This window comes from Peromyscus leucopus, chromosome 6 (genome assembly GCF_004664715.2).
Source record: "Peromyscus leucopus breed LL Stock chromosome 6, UCI_PerLeu_2.1, whole genome shotgun sequence".
Taxonomy (NCBI): domain Eukaryota; kingdom Metazoa; phylum Chordata; class Mammalia; order Rodentia; family Cricetidae; genus Peromyscus; species Peromyscus leucopus.
The window spans coordinates 73,853,532-73,869,403 of NC_051068.1; the positions used below are offsets into that span (position 1 = coordinate 73,853,532).

A 15,872-nucleotide genomic window follows, 5' to 3' on the forward strand; every position below is an offset into this window, starting at 1 on the left:
TCCTCTACATTTGGTTTCCATTTCAAATTTCCATTCTATGCTTAATGTAAAAATTCTCACTCTCACCAACTGATTACACTTTTTATAGTTAAATGTATATGTATAATACCCACAAAACAAACAAAAAAACTTTCCTTTCTCTGTCTTCTCTTAGGAATAAGTTGGTGTTTATTTTCTCCCTTGCTTGAAGGTCGCTACTTGTAAAATGAGCCTCCTTGCTTTTTGCAATAGTCCTGTAGCTACTGCTCACCCTCATTCTAGTCCTGCACTCTTGAACCCTAAATATGGGTACCACACCGCCCCATCACTTGTGCATCAATGTCCTCTATGCACCTCAAACAAGAATCTCCAAAATGAAGTCCAAGTGAGCTCTAACTTTCTGTTAGTTAGTTATTGCATGAAAGATATTGTTGTAACAAATGAACCCAAGATGGAGTAGCTTAATATGATGAATATTTGTTATCTCATAGCTCTCTGGGTCAAATATATGGGCAAGAATATGTGGGTAGAGCTTTCTTCCATTTCTCAGATGATTGATGTCAAGGTGTTAGATGGAGCTCCAATAATCTTTTGATGGAAAGAAGATATACTTGCAAGTTCACTAGTTGAGAAAACCTCATAAGATCTACAAACATGTTCACCCATGTGAAACCCTGAAGAAGCCTAGATCGTCACTAATTCTTGTGGAGAGACATGAGCTCATGTTATGTGGGCCTTTGTCACTAGCTAATCAATACAGTAGCTGGCTTTTCTCTGAATGAGGTGAGAGAGGATGGTTGGAGGGAAAGAGGGATAGAGAGAGTAATGAAGAGGAGAAATGAAGAAGAGAAGTATGAAGAGGATTAAAGGAGAGAGGAAGAGGAGAGATAAGGGTAAGGAACACAGAGGGGGATGAGCAAATGGATTTACAATCTTATTGTGAGGTGATCCTGGAAGTGATCTCATCACTCACTGATAGGACTGGCTGTTGGGGACAGAAGAATCTCAGGGAGCAGAACTCTTTGTGACAGATAAAATCTGTCTACATATACCAAACCACTCTCCTCCAATAGTCCTGATCTCTGCTTACAGAGGCCCAACCCTTCCAGCTGACTCCACAGAAACTTTTGACTAAGCTTAGCTTTGCCTTTCACCACTGTAGACCCATATGCCTTCATCGTCTATTTGCAACGATTAGATTATTATAATCTCCTGAAGTTGTCACTTTTTTTCCAGCCTCATAGGTATGCTACTTAAGAATATTGCCTACCTTTGGAATGCATGTGCCTACATACTGGTGACTAGGGTTTTAATACACAGAGTTCTTGTGTTCCATTCGTTGGCCTGTTTTTATCACCGAGTCCAGTATTTTAGACATTTAGACATTCCACAAATAGTGTGAAATGAGGGAAGGACCTCCAGGTCCAATTTTGGATTGTTTACATACATTATTTTTCAATTCTTACAACCTTGTGAAGTATAATGAGTTAATAAATGAAGAGCTAAGGCTTAGAATGTTAATTTATGCAACAAGTAAGAATTACATGTTATAAAACATTTTCAAGGCTGTTATCAATAAAGCACTCTGTAAACGTGAACTAGTATCATGATTATCTTTTGCTCTTGTTTTGAACCCTTCATCCTCCCAGCCTTCTCCCAATCCACTCATGCTTCATGTGGAAACAGGAGAGAAAGTAATAATACCCAATGGCTGCCAAGGGATCTCAGCAATGGATTCTACAGGCTGAATCAGCCCCACTCACCAGGGTGGCCTGTCCCTGCCTGGGATGCTGGGCTACTTTACAACCTGAGGGGGGTGATGACACAATTTAGTGTTGGTGTTCCACCTCATCAAAGACATAGCATTGCCATTATTCATTTTAGAGAACAGCCCGCGGTGCAGAAAGAAATCATGCCAGACAGAAAGGAGTCTCAGCATAGCATTCCATCCCGAGGAGGAGACAGGAGAAAAGAACCCAAGCAAGCATGCAACTGTGACATCTGACTCTGCCCTCCAAGGCTGAGTCTGAGCTGTCCTCCTGACCCCACATGAGGAAGTCGCTATGAGCAGGGGACCTTTTGAATATTTAGTGGATTTGACTTGTAAAGTTCTTACACACATTTTTCTCATAACCCTGTAATTAATCATGAGGAAGACAGGATGCTGTAATTTTATACTTTTATTTTATAGATGAAGACTCTGAGACTCTGTAAGTTTGGGGTTTATTCAGCCCTTTTCTGGTATTTTGGTGTGTACTGGTTTCTGAGATATTTACAATAAAACACAGAAATTGCTATTTCCTCCATTTTACTAGTGTGGAAATGGAGTCTTGCTTAAGGCCAGGCTGACTGTATATGATATAGGTAAACAACAGAGGCATTTAACTCTCTATGCCCAACATTCTTCTCAGAGAGCAAGTGATGCACTTGGAGTAGTATCTAGTTATGAATCTGGTGGCCCAAGAAAAAGAGGAAAAAGACAAGAGAGGTATGTAGGAAGCTTTAAAGCAGTGGTTCTCAACCTATGGATTGTGACCCTTTTGGGATCAACTGATCCTTTCACAAGGGTCACCTAAGACCATCGGAAAACACAGATATTTACATCACGATTCATAACAGTAACAAAATTACAGTTTTAAAGTAGCAATGTAAATAACTTTATGGGGTCACCACAACATGAGGTACTGTATTAGAGGGTCACAGCATTAGAAGGTTGAGAACCACTTCTTTAGAGAAAGGCAAATGGGTGGATCTGCAGAAATGTCACCAAAGCTTTGTGGTCTTCAATCTCTCAGGAGGCAATAGCAGAGCTTACATGTCCAAAGGACGACTGAAGGAATTCAGTGTGATGCTCAGATTGTGAGTTAATGATGACATCCCAGGGGACTCACAGCTCCCAGTGGAGCCCCAAGAAACAATGGGCCATGGTAACAGTTCTTCCAAATGGTCCCTAAAATATAAGAAATAGAACATAGCCAGGCGGTGGCGGCACACACCTTTAATCCCAGCACTTGGGAGGCAGAGCCAGGCATATCTCTGTGAGTTCAAGGCCAGCGTGGTCTACAGAGCGAGATTCAGGACAGGCACCAAAACTACACAGAGAAACCCTGTCTGGAAAAACCAAAAAAAAAAAAAAAAAAAAAAAAAAAAGATACAGTTATAGACTTGTTTGTAACAAATAACTTACCTCTGAATTTTACTTGCTTAATCTCCACAGTGTTCTTTTCCCCATGATATTTAAACCCAACCCAAGACAAAGTTTCCAAGAAGAGACTGTTTTGTTTTCAGACATTTTAGACCCCAGGGAAGACAGAGCAAACTTGTTCAAACTCCTTAGCCCTAGACTATAATTGTGAAATAAAACAGCACTTCTAAATATAATCCCATGCTTTGAGCTAAGTAATTGTCTCCTACCAGCTCAGAAGTATCCCAGAGGAGGATTCTGCATTCTTCAAAAAAAAATTTGCTGCAAGGTTGACATGAGGCTGTAACTTCAGCCAGTTGTGGTGTAGGAGTGCTGGAGGGCCTGGCTTATGCAAATAAACTTTCAACTAACCCAGCTTCTCTACCGGGGACACTGAAATCACTGCTGTGACCTTAACTGTCAGAGCTCCTGGGAGTGAGAGATGATGCCCCCTCCCCATCTCCTGATGATGAACTTGTATTGTGTGGATATCAAAATCCCCAAGGCCGTGCAGCAAATGTAGGAAGGTTGTCAAGGCCAGGTTGTACATTCCCAGTCCACATTCTAGACAAAGTTAGATCAAACCTTGCCCTACTTACCCCAGAAGAGATCTTTAGATTCACCACTCTCTCAAGCATCTCCCCCAGAATATCTGACAAAAATGATTGTATTGGCCTTGTGCACCCAGTAGTATGCCACATGTTGGTACAGGACTTGGTGTTAACAGATTCAAATCCCAAGAAGTGTAATAGAGGCCTAGTTACCGTGCAGATAACCCTCATCCAAAAGAACACAAATTTTCTGTGATCTTTAGATCTAAGCTCAGTGATGGGGAGGGAAGGCTTTTGCCAAATGCAATATGTAGAAAACTTGGAAGATGTGTTTGAAGAGAAAAAAGGAATTGACAAAGGGAGTGGTGGAGTAGGTGAGAAGTGTGGTCTCTGAGACCATGTTTTTAGGCACTTATGAGGTGCAACAGGCCAATGGGCTTATCTCTCCACAACACTTTTGGTGAGCCCAGGTAACAGATGTTACTGTGACTCTTAGGTGGCTGTCGATGTGGGCCTTTCCATGTAGGAGCTACCATGGGTCCCATTCAATAGATGAGTAAAGGCCAAGGCACATAGCAAACAACTTGCCTAAAGACATGCAATAAATACAAAACCAAGAATTCTCCATGTTGCTGTGAGAGAATACTTCCCAAAACATCAACATAAAAGAGGGAAATGTTATTTGGACTCACTTTTCAAAGGTTTTAGCCCACAGTGACTCGTTAACACTCAATTGAAGTCCAATATTTTCAGAATTTTATTCTAATCTAATTATAATGAGTCCCATATTAAATCATTCAACATCTTGCAAATCAAGGGATCTTCTCATGGGTCCCTGAAGCTTGCAATTTGTCTTTCATGTGACATAGCCAACAAAATAAATTAACTTCTACTTTGAGACTAAATTGTTCACTACTGGGGTAGTAAGTGATCACTAGAGCAAATTTTAAAACTGCTTAATATATAAATACAACTTCTACACCCATGGGATCATCAGAATTGGTTTTATACATACTGAAAAGTTTGATAAAAATCAAAGACCATCTATAAACTGATCAGTTAGTTACATCCCTTTGCTTATTGAAGTCATCACCTCAGGATTAGACTCATTTCTATGACATAATTCTGAAAACCATATAATCAATGAGTCTTCCTTAAATAAGTATGCTGGTTGCAGTTCACAACAACCTCGTCAGAATCTGAGATTCTGCTGTGATGGTTAGCATCGATTGCCAACCAAATCTGGAGTCACCTAGCAGATAAGCTTTTGGATATGTCTGTGAAAGATGATCCATGTTAGGTTAACTAAGGTAGGAAGATCCACCATAAATGTGGATGACACAGTTGCATGGGCGGGGGTCTTAGTCTGTATAAGAAAGCGAACTAAGCGCTTCATTCATTCATAACTGCATTCTACAGACTGCAGATAAGATGTGACAGCTGCCCCAAGTTCCTGGAACCAGGACTTCATAAAAATGATGCACTCTGTGCTCAAACTGTGACCCAAAATTAACTCTTTCTTGCTTCAGTTGTTTTTGCCATGCTATTTTATCACTGAAAAAATAAAAGTAATGCAAACACCCACCAGTCTCTGAATTTCATACTTATTAAACATCTTTGCATACTTCAAGACAAATAATGAGACAGTGTAACTGAATAGCATCTACCTTCACTTAACCAAACAATAATTTCAGCATGCTTTGATTATTTATTTCACCATTTTTAGTGTTACATTCACCCTCTGAAAGAAGACAGAAAGAAAACAAGACAAAAAGGACATTGCAGATACTAGGCATGATTTTAATAAAGAAAAAGTCACAAAATACTTGGTGGATTCAGGGCAAACCCACTGACTTCTTGAGCCTTTTACACATAGTTAGCGTATCTTTTATCCTAGCTTTCATACACCTTTGCTACATTTAACATATGCTATTAATTCAGATTCAACAGGAGCTAATTATTAGAAGTAGTACAAGAATTCCTTTCATTGGCTAAAGGAAGATACAATTCTATTTTATTTTCCATAATTACCTGAGTGAAAGAATTTCAAAAGATCAGTTATGCACCCAAAACAAGGGTATTATTATTTGCTATTGGTTGTTAAAGAACAAATTCAAATTTGATGACTGTTTCAAGTACCCCAGTTTCTATCACTGGGATAATTACTCTTAGAAAAATGTTTTGCCCATTATTCATTTTTATGGGAAGTTCTCTCTCTATCTATCTATCTATCTATCTATCTATCTATTTATCTCTCTATATATATTTGTTTGTTTATTTATATAAAATTCTATCTATGTGTAAGGATATATATATGGTATATATACACATATATGCTTTCTCATATATGTGTATATATATACATACACATATATATATATATATATATATATATATATATATGAACTAGGATGGCCCATTGTGAGTAATGAAGGACCATAAATTAGAAGACATGAAACTATTAAAAGTAAGAACCAAATAGTTTTGGTCATGAGTAGACATTGAAGATGGTGATTCCACCATAAGAAAAAAGAACTCAGATACCTCTAGGAAGCACAGTTGACCTTCCTGGGATAGGAAAGACGATGTTGGTAGCTGTCCTCATGGCAAATTGTTGTTGTTACATCCTGATGGTATCTGTATTATCTTCTGTAGAAAGTTCTCTTCACCTACATGCTGCCTGTGGCGAGTCAGTTTTGGGAATATCTCTGTAACTCAACTCTATAGCATTCTTAAATATTGCTGCATTAACAGTAGTTATATGTGCTAATATAACAACTTAAATTATAAAATGGCATATAATAAAGCCTAGACTTCAATAAGCATTAGTGAAAAAAAAAACACGACAGACTAAGTTAGATACATAATTAGTTACCTATGTAAATCAATGGGAACAACAAATCTATAATGGAAGTAGATAAAAGAGTTTATACAGAAGTCTGGGAATTAGTGCTTTGAAATGTCAGAACCAGTAGTTTGTAAACTATAACCCATGAGTGACTTGCTATCTGTTTTTATAAGTACAGTTTTATCCACACAGCCATGTTTATTTTGCATGTGAATATATTATAGCTGCCTTTGCACTACAATGTAAGAGTTGAGTAGTTTTGGCAGAGACCTCATGTGTTAAAAGCCTAAAATATGTATTACTTACTCTTTTAGAAAAAAGTTTTGTTGGCCCCTATAATATAATAGTTCCAATGGTTGTTGATTTATATATCTATCTAGTGACTGTAGTTAACTCCTTCCAAATAACATTAGAACCATAGTCAACTTCCATGGACTTTCTGATACCAGTGTTCCTGTTCTACCTTAATTTAAGGTCTCCAGTTCCCCAAATGTTGAGTTTGAGTCCTGGAATCCAGATCAGCACTTGTCTAGGAAGCAGGTAAACAATGGTTGTGAAATGGCTTTGAATGACTGCTACTGTATTCCAGGCACTGATTTCAGCATTTAAACATTACAGGTCAATACAGCCACAAGCATAAGAGATAAGAGTATTAGAAAGTTAGCACCCCTACAAGACTAGAAGGTTATAGATTATGTACTATGAGGATCTGGAAATAGGAAGTGATTGAGAGAAAGATGAGAGGAATGTGCCCAGCAAACGAACCTCTGTGTGGAAAAGCTTTGAGGCAGAACAGCAGACAGCACATCCGGTGTATTGGGAGTCATCTTTCATTTGCCACTGTTTAATGTACTTAATGGGTACTCCTTAGGAAATATGGGGGAAGGAAACACACTGTTTTCTGGGTGTAGGACCCACATGGCAGTCTGCTAGCATTGATTTACATATGTTGAATGTTGAATACTAAAGAATCTTGTAAAGTAGTTATTAAATCTTCAGTAGATTGAAGAGTATCAGAAGAGTATTTATACTACTGAAATCTTAAAATGTTACAAATCAGTGCTTACATGCTCTCTTGAAAGCACTCAGAAAGGCTCTCTCTCTCCCAGAGAAGAAAGCTTATCAACAGCAAACATTAAATGGTTATGATCACATGAACAGCTGATTTGCTTTGGTGAGAACCATGGTTCGGACTGCCATAGTCGGGCCAAGGCGACTCTCCTGGGTCTCATAGTTTGCAAGTGAAGACGTGGGGACTCTGTAAAAAAGGAATTGATCTGTCCCTGGGATTATGAGCAAATTGGTGTCCACTGTTGGAGGTGAGGGAACTCCTGACGGCTGTCTCAGGAATAGAGCATTAGTGCCGTGGGTGGGAGCTCTGTAGCCCTCAGCAGCTGCGGAAGCCTATGGGAGCAGAAGTTGGAAGTCGCTTACAGCAAGTAGAGAGTTTAGTGAGACGGAAGGGAGACAGAGACAAGAGAACAGTGGTGAGAATCCAAGACTGAGAATGGGCTGAAGTCCCAAACGAGCTGAGCATATGAGCTCAAATGTGTGGATGAACTTACATTCTAAATGTATTTAAAAGGGGAGGTTAATTCATTCTATAGGGGAGAGATCATACACATCAGTAATTCATAGCAGAGGCCTAAATATTGTTCCTACACTTTAAACTCCCGACACTTTAGGTTTTAGCAATGTAAGTCAGAAGATACGATTGAGAAATATAAGGAAACACAAGAAATAAGCAGCTGCCACTTCCTGTCTGTGTGAACTATAACTGAATTGACTGATTTTAAATTGGTACTCAATGTTTTCAGGCTAGCCACATATTTCTACACTTATATTAAGGTGTTAAGGTGCATAATGATATATCTAGATTACTATAGAAATTAAATGAAGCAAATGGCACTTTCCAAATTTTCCTAATGATAAGCATTGTGTATATATCATAAAAAGAGGAAAATGACTTGTAAAATTTACTAAGGATACTACTTCCTGGGTCTGCTCTGAGACCCATGAAGTCATTCATGGAAATGTCTATGGAAGGAGTCAGAGAAAAAAGAGTTACATCAGTCAAAAACTCCTATGCTGGTGATAAGGGCATACATGAGGAAAAGGTCAGTTGAGTAGAAGAGCCACAGAATGACAGAGCAAGGCTCAGCAAACCATTCCAAGATCCCATGTGTCTAGGAGAATGGTTAATATCTGTTACCCACCAGGAGTTGGGGAGAGTTAGAGCATGTCACGAGAAATTGCTCTGGGGTCCTTGGAAGGAAAGTGCTGTGTAAACAGCAGCTGTGAGGTTTATGGGTTCTTTGGAGGCAGGCAGGCAGGGCTGAGGATGTTTGTTCAGAAAGCTGCTGTCTTAGAGAGGATCGTGTGCTTAGGTTGCAGCTCTAGTGATCAGCGCTGTTGAGCACAGATGCAGTAGGGAAGAGCAGAGCCTGCAATCATCAGCTATACAGCTGATTCTCAGAGTCCCAGGCCCCAGGTGAGGAAGCGGGCAGAGCCATCCTGGAGAGCCCTGGGTCCTGTCCCATTGATAAACGCTTGCAGGAAGAAAGGATGCTTCATTTTTCCAGGTGAAAAAATCTAGTCCTCAAGAAGAGGATCATTTTTTTTTCCCCCGCCCGGAGCATCTTACTGACAGTTCTCTCTGGGGAGTTCTGAAGAGGGATGAGCCTCAAAGACAGGCATTCCAGGGCCTTTGCCCTTTCACATCAGCAGTATATGATGGAGTCAGCAAAGCTGAACCCCTGCCTGAGCAGGGTGAGGACAGCCTACCCCGGGTTCCACGAAGGTAGCTCTCTGCTTTCAAAGAAGTTCTGAAACTATTGGCCCCTGGGGAGGAACTCTGTTTTGAGCACATGGTAACCAACTGGCTGCATAGACACTCCTGTCTCTTCTCCAGCTCCGTGTTTTCTCACATGCCTCCACAATACACTTGAGAACCCATTTTGGTCCTTTTGAGCTGCTATAACAAAATGCCACAAATGGGTACTTAATAAAAACCAGAAATTTACTTCTCACAGATCTGGAGATGGGAAGTATAGATCCAAGTATGGTGAGGGCCAGATTTCTGGTTCATAAAAGTCACCTTCGCACTATGTCTTTATGTGATGGGGCAAAGCTATTCTCTGGGCTTCGCTCATAAACACATCAAACTTAATCCTAGAGGCATCAGCTTGTTCATGTATTAACTTCTTAACATAACCCTCCTGATACCATCCCCTTGGAGGTTAGGACTCCTATATAGGAAATGTGGATGCCCAGACATTCAGATCATCTCAGAGCCTGATTGACTGTGTTCTAACCCTTCCTTCCTTCCTATGTTTCCTTCTCTTCCCTGAATTCTACTCAGTTCTTGGACTATTACTTGACACAGAACAATGAAAAAAAAAAACTGTAGATGTGAAGTCAATCTCTTTGGTTCCATGGACAGCTGAATATTTCAGCTTTGAGTATTCAAGTCAAGAAAAATCCCTCTCTCTGTCTCTCTGACTCTGTCTCTGTCTCTCTCTGTCTCTGTCTCTGTCTCTGTCTCTCTCTCTCTCTCTCTCTCTCTCTCTCTCTCTCTGGTATATATCTTGTCCATTTTTTATCTTAATGCAAAATTCTGTGTGTGTGTTTTTCATCTTGTTTGTTACCTAACAGATTCTTGTAAAACTATGTCCTTTTCATTTGCTTATGAACTATTTCTAATGTTACAATTTGGTAAGGTTTATTCTTCAAGATCTGGAAGGGAAGATGATATGAGTAAGTCCTAAATATCAGACAATTCAAAGTGAGATTATATATGTGTGTGTGTGTGTGTGTGTGTGTATGTATGTGTGTGTGTGTATTTGTATGTGTATGTATGTGTGCCTATGTGAGTTTATGTACACCACATGCATGCAGGAAGTCTCAGAGGCCAGGAGAGAACATCAGATCCCCTGAAACTTGAGTTACAGGAGGTTGTCCGATGCTCGTTGTGGGCTCTGGGAACTGAATCTGTGTCCTCTTCTAGAGCATCGCATGCTTTTAGAAACTGATCCATCTCTCCGGCCTCCAAATCAGATGCTAAAAACTCCGTTTAACTCAATCTGATAGTAAATGAAGAATGGGTACCAGAAATCCACTGTAGACATAATCCTTGACCAAAAAAAATCATAATTGAAAATATCTGTTAGCCAGGGAAAAGGCACAGAATGAGAAATTTACTTGATGTTAAAAGTTAATAGTAATACATTGTAGCTTCCTTTGGGAGTCAACTAATAATGAATAATTTTAAAACATAATTGATTCCCATTCCCTGGAAGAAATGTCTTACATGTTACTTTTCTCAGGGGTAGAAAGTAGTATAATAAAATCCCCATTACTCAGAATTTATGATTATTTGCTTGGGAATCGGTCTCACATTTACCTCCTCCCTCACTGATGGACATTTGAATACAAAGGCTGTGTGATGGGACTGACACCTGGAAATATTTTCATTGCTTCTAGAAGTATTTTTCAGACACGTTCAATTAGATTTAAATGTTTATGGTAAATCACTCTCATTAATTAGGCTGAAATCTGAGAAATATAGATGGTTGGAGTAATTCTACATTGCCTAATTTTACTGGAAAGAATAACATGTCCTTTGCAGAGCTTCTGCTGTTTAATCTCCTTATTGTGCAGGTTGACTGTCCTCAGATTCTCGTGGAAAATTTGAAGCTAATAAAAGAAAAATGCAAGCAAGGACAGCCATGGTGATGAAAGAGCCAAGGTGGAGAGTCGAGTCACCTTGGCTGATTGTGCTTGAGATCTGCATGGAAATGATTCAGTCTGCTTGGTTTCTTTGGACTCTCCGACTTGTAGGGCGGTTGGTTTATGAGAGTAGTGTAATACCTGTAAGACTGTATGTCTGGAAGCCCTGCTCCTATTAAAGGATTAGTAAGTTCTCAGAGTCCCCGTGGGCAGAGCTGGTCTGACTCACGTCAGCCTTGATGGAAGCTTGTGATAAAGAGGGTGAAGAAGGAAAGGATGTAGATTTCAGCATTGCCCAGAATTAGCTGGAGTGGAGGGGATGACTTACAGCGTGCAGCTAACCAGAGGTCCCAAGATCAAAGGCAACAGCCATCCGTGCAGGGAGCATGGGCTGTGCAGGGAAGAAAGAGGAAAGCAGATGTGAAAATCAAAGAAAACTGAAGGACGTTTAGTAAATGGCTCGAAATGGGCCACGTGGGACGTCTTCATAGAAAAAGTCAAGGGGAACCGTGACAGGCTTGGGGGATGAGTTGATTTCTTTTTTCTCATCTCTTCCTCTGCCCTGTACTTGTACTCTCCCTGCCCCCTAAAGGGGCAGCAATTAATTGACAAAACCACAAGAGGCCCCTGGGTAGATACTGACTTCCACCACTGCCTCTTCCTCCTCCATCAGTCTGGCTGAGGGCAGGTGTGGTGGAAACAGACCATGCCCTAGAAAGGAAAAAAATCCAATCATCCTTGCAGGAGAGAGTACATGGAGCTGTAATCCATATAGTTGTTGTCACCTCGCTCCTCCAGCTTAGCGGGGGAGGGGGTGTTGTGGTGGTGGTGGTGGTGGTGGTGGTGGTGATTCTGGTGGTTCTGGTGGTTCTGGTGGTGGTGGTGGTGGAGTACCCTCTTTTGTAATTTCTGATTCTCTATCACTTCATCCCTTCCTTATCCCTAAAGATGCAAGCAGTAGAGGGAGGAGGAGCCTGGCTTCTCAGCCACACACACCTGACTCTGAATCCCAGCTCCCACATTTGTTAGCCATATGACCTTGAACCCAGTAGTAATAGGTGATTCTCTGTGTCCACATGTTGTCATTGCAGCTGTGCGGTGGGGGACGAGAAGCAAGCAGGGACACTGGAATGGTATTCGAATATGGCAACAGAACGTGGGGAAGGGATCTATTCACCAAAAGCCTCAGCTTTCCCTTATGTAAATAGCAATGATGCTGCTTCTTACCTTACAGGATCCCTGGGTGGATGAAGAGAGCGACAGTGTGACCTTGTATCTGCCCCAGGGTCAGACTACAGGTTTAAATCGTGTCTCTATCCTCACCCATTCTTTGTTTTTGTGCAAAGTGTTTATTAGCTCGAACTTCCTGATTTCCAGTCTGTGGATTGGGGATAATGAAAGAATGTGACTTTTAGTAGTTTACCAGGATTAAATTGGGTTTTACATTTTTCTATTTAACTTGTTTATTTATATAAGTGTGTGTGTATGGGCACACATGTGGAGGTCAGAAGACAACTTGCTTGTGGGAATCAGCTCTCTCCTTCTACCATGTAGGTCCCAGGGTAGAACTGAGGTTGCCAGTCTTAGAGGCAAGCACCTTTACCTACTGAGCCCTCTGTCCAGTTTTAAACTAGGTTTATCCTTATTTTTCAAGAACAATTGCCACTATGGAGTGAGATAAAAATGTTCAGTAAAGTTAAGAAGGAAAGATAATAAATAAACCACATTTCCAAAGTGCATCGTATATAATCAGAATGTTTGATGTTAGCACAGGAGCCCGTAGCAAAAATGATTAAAGAATTAAAAACAGACACGTGGGGGAAATGAGAACTAGACGATGTGTAAAAAGAGCAAACTGAGTAATAACTTACCATTTTGAAGTATACAAAGGTTCACTCTGGAGAAGATTAAAAACAATCACTTTACTTGTGAAATGAGATAAAGGAGGTTTCTGCTTGCCATGGAGACCATGGAGGTTGGTCAGATGGGAAGCCACAGAATAGAAGTTGAGAATGGTATCACATTTCAGTTTTTTTATATAATTTTAACATGATCAGTTATGAAAATGCTACAGTTCTGTCTACACACTTTCCTCTTTTTTCCCTCTGAGGTGAATCAAGGTGAACACATATTATGACCGATAGAAAAGCAGGAAGCTGAGTCAGTGGACAGGTAAATGTTGTCTGTGATGTCCAGCAGCTCAACTTGCATATACTTCTGGCATAAAGGTGAATGGTGAAGCAGCTATTTGGATTATCATAAAATTAAACCTTCACTATAACCCATTAATTGTGCTGTTAGGCATTTACCCTAAAGAAATGGAAACATATTAACATAAAAATGCTTTGCAAGGATGCTTATAGAATCTTTATTTATAGTGGATAAAACAAACAATCACTTTATGTCTGCTAGGTGAATGAATATATCCAATTATGTTAATGTATAGTCATGAAACAGAATATTACTCAATAGTAAAACAAGAATGAACTATTTATGCAGAAACCAATGTGGATGAATCTCAAATACATTACCACAAGAAAGAAACCAATATGGTATAGCATGAAGTGAAACAGTGCGCATTCATGCTAAATTCAGGAACAGTTGAAAATCTACAGTGATGAAAATCAGAATAATGACTATTCAGCATAAGTGAGGGTAATGGATACAAGTCGGGAAAGCTGTGTGAATGATTTTTTACATATTTGTTTAAACTCATCAAAATGTGCAACCAAAATTTGTGCATTTTAGTTCATGAAAATTTTATCTCAATTAAAAGAACAAATGCTTAAAATCCTTTCATCATTTATCATCTCACATCGAATATAATTAAATTCCCATTACATGGCTTCTGAGGCCCTATGTGACTCCGGCTTTCACTTTTGCTTCCTTCTCCTAGACCTCATCTCCTTGCAATCTCCCCTCCTCCTCTCCCCCAAAGGTGTCCTTATTGGTTCTTTGCAGACATGCTGCTGCTTTGCGACCTTATACTGCTCAGTCTTCTGCTCAGGACTTCCTCTATCTCATGCCACAGGTGGCCCTTTAGTTTCTTGTTGGAAAATATGCAGTGTTATCTTCTCCAGTGTGAACATTTGTGTGAACATGGTAGGCTATTGCTCAATTTGCTCTTTTCCACACCATCTACTTTCTATTTTTTTTCACATGCATCTGTTTTTAATTCCTCTAATTGTTTTTGTGACTCATTAGAAGTACCTTACACAGACTATAGCTAGTTATTCAGTTAAATCGATAGCTTTTGCTTTCAAAATAGAGATTTCTAATTGTAAAGTTACTGAGCATCTCTCTGCATTTATGTTTATAGAGGCTAGTGTGAACTGCTTTTCAGGGTCTGTATTTATGCTCTTTCCAAGAATGAATTTTCCTCAGCCACACATGCTCCACATGTGTATATCTGGAATGATATGTAGTTGAATAAACACAGCTGCACTTATTAAATTGTATGCACACACACACACACACACACACACACACACACAACACACAACACACGAAGCATTCAGATAAATCCATCAGGGTGTTTAGTTGAATGAGTTATGGTATGGTCACTCAAGTATATCTTTGCTTAGTTTATTAGACTCTTGTGTTGTTGGGTGATATAACATTCTACCCTAGATCTGTAATGGTCCTTTAATAGCACTATAGAATCACTCTTTATCCTTTCTCTTCTGGTATCAAACATGAAAATAACCACATCCGCCCATATAACTCTTATGTGAATGGGGTAAGATAAGAACCAAGGATCACAAAGCAAGACACTGTTTTGCAATCGTGAAAATGCTACGGTATGTAAAACCATTTAATGAGTTGGGTATTGGGTTGTAATTTGATCACTTTTCATCTATTTCCTAACTGCTGCTGTATAAAAAAGACAATGCTAGATTGATTTACTGCATCAGAATTATAAGTAAGAAGCATATTAATTGGCATATAGTAATTAACCCATGTTCCAAAAAGTCATGTTACATGAATGGACTCTACTTAAACCACAGTAATGGTCAGTGAAAGAGATTGGTCCACTCAGAAAGCTTTTACCATACCAACAAACTTGGTTTTGTCATCCATGCTACCCTCCACCATGTTCAATCCCATGTCAACAATAATTCTTTATTTTTCAACCAGTTCTTCTGATGTCCTTATTTCTACCTCAGTATCCGGTGCCCCCCCCCCCATCACTCCTCAGCCTTTTGGCTATGATCAGGTGTAGTATCTCTTCTTACCAAATTTATATTTGGCACATCCTCTACCCAAATGCCACACTCAGGCTTACATATCTCTCTCAGTCATTCTGGCAAAGCAAATCATAAGTCAGTTTTCTCTTGGAACCTGGCAAAGACCTCCCAGCCTTCTAGAGCTCAACCCAGAGTTCATAGCATTATCTCCGAGACTCCATTTCCTTTATGTTCTGCTTTCTTTCTCACCTTAGCTTCCCATTCTGCCTTAGCCAATTCCTCTGCCAATGCCCTTGTCTCCTTGCTGATCTTTATGCTTGCTAGTCCTGCTCTAGTGGCTGACTTTATAGTGTGCTGTTTTTATATCCTCTTTTCCCCTCAGAGTTCATCCTTCC

The 15,872-nt window shown here is 39.8% G+C and overlaps 1 non-coding gene across 1 annotated transcript; it reads left to right on the forward strand.

Moving 5' to 3' along the window:
• The first annotated feature begins 15,476 nt into the window (after positions 1-15,476).
• Positions 15,477-15,664, forward strand: LOC114698592. Its single transcript, XR_003735383.1, has one exon. It is a non-coding gene; the product is annotated as a U2 spliceosomal RNA (small nuclear RNA).
• The last annotated feature ends 208 nt before the right edge of the window (positions 15,665-15,872 follow it).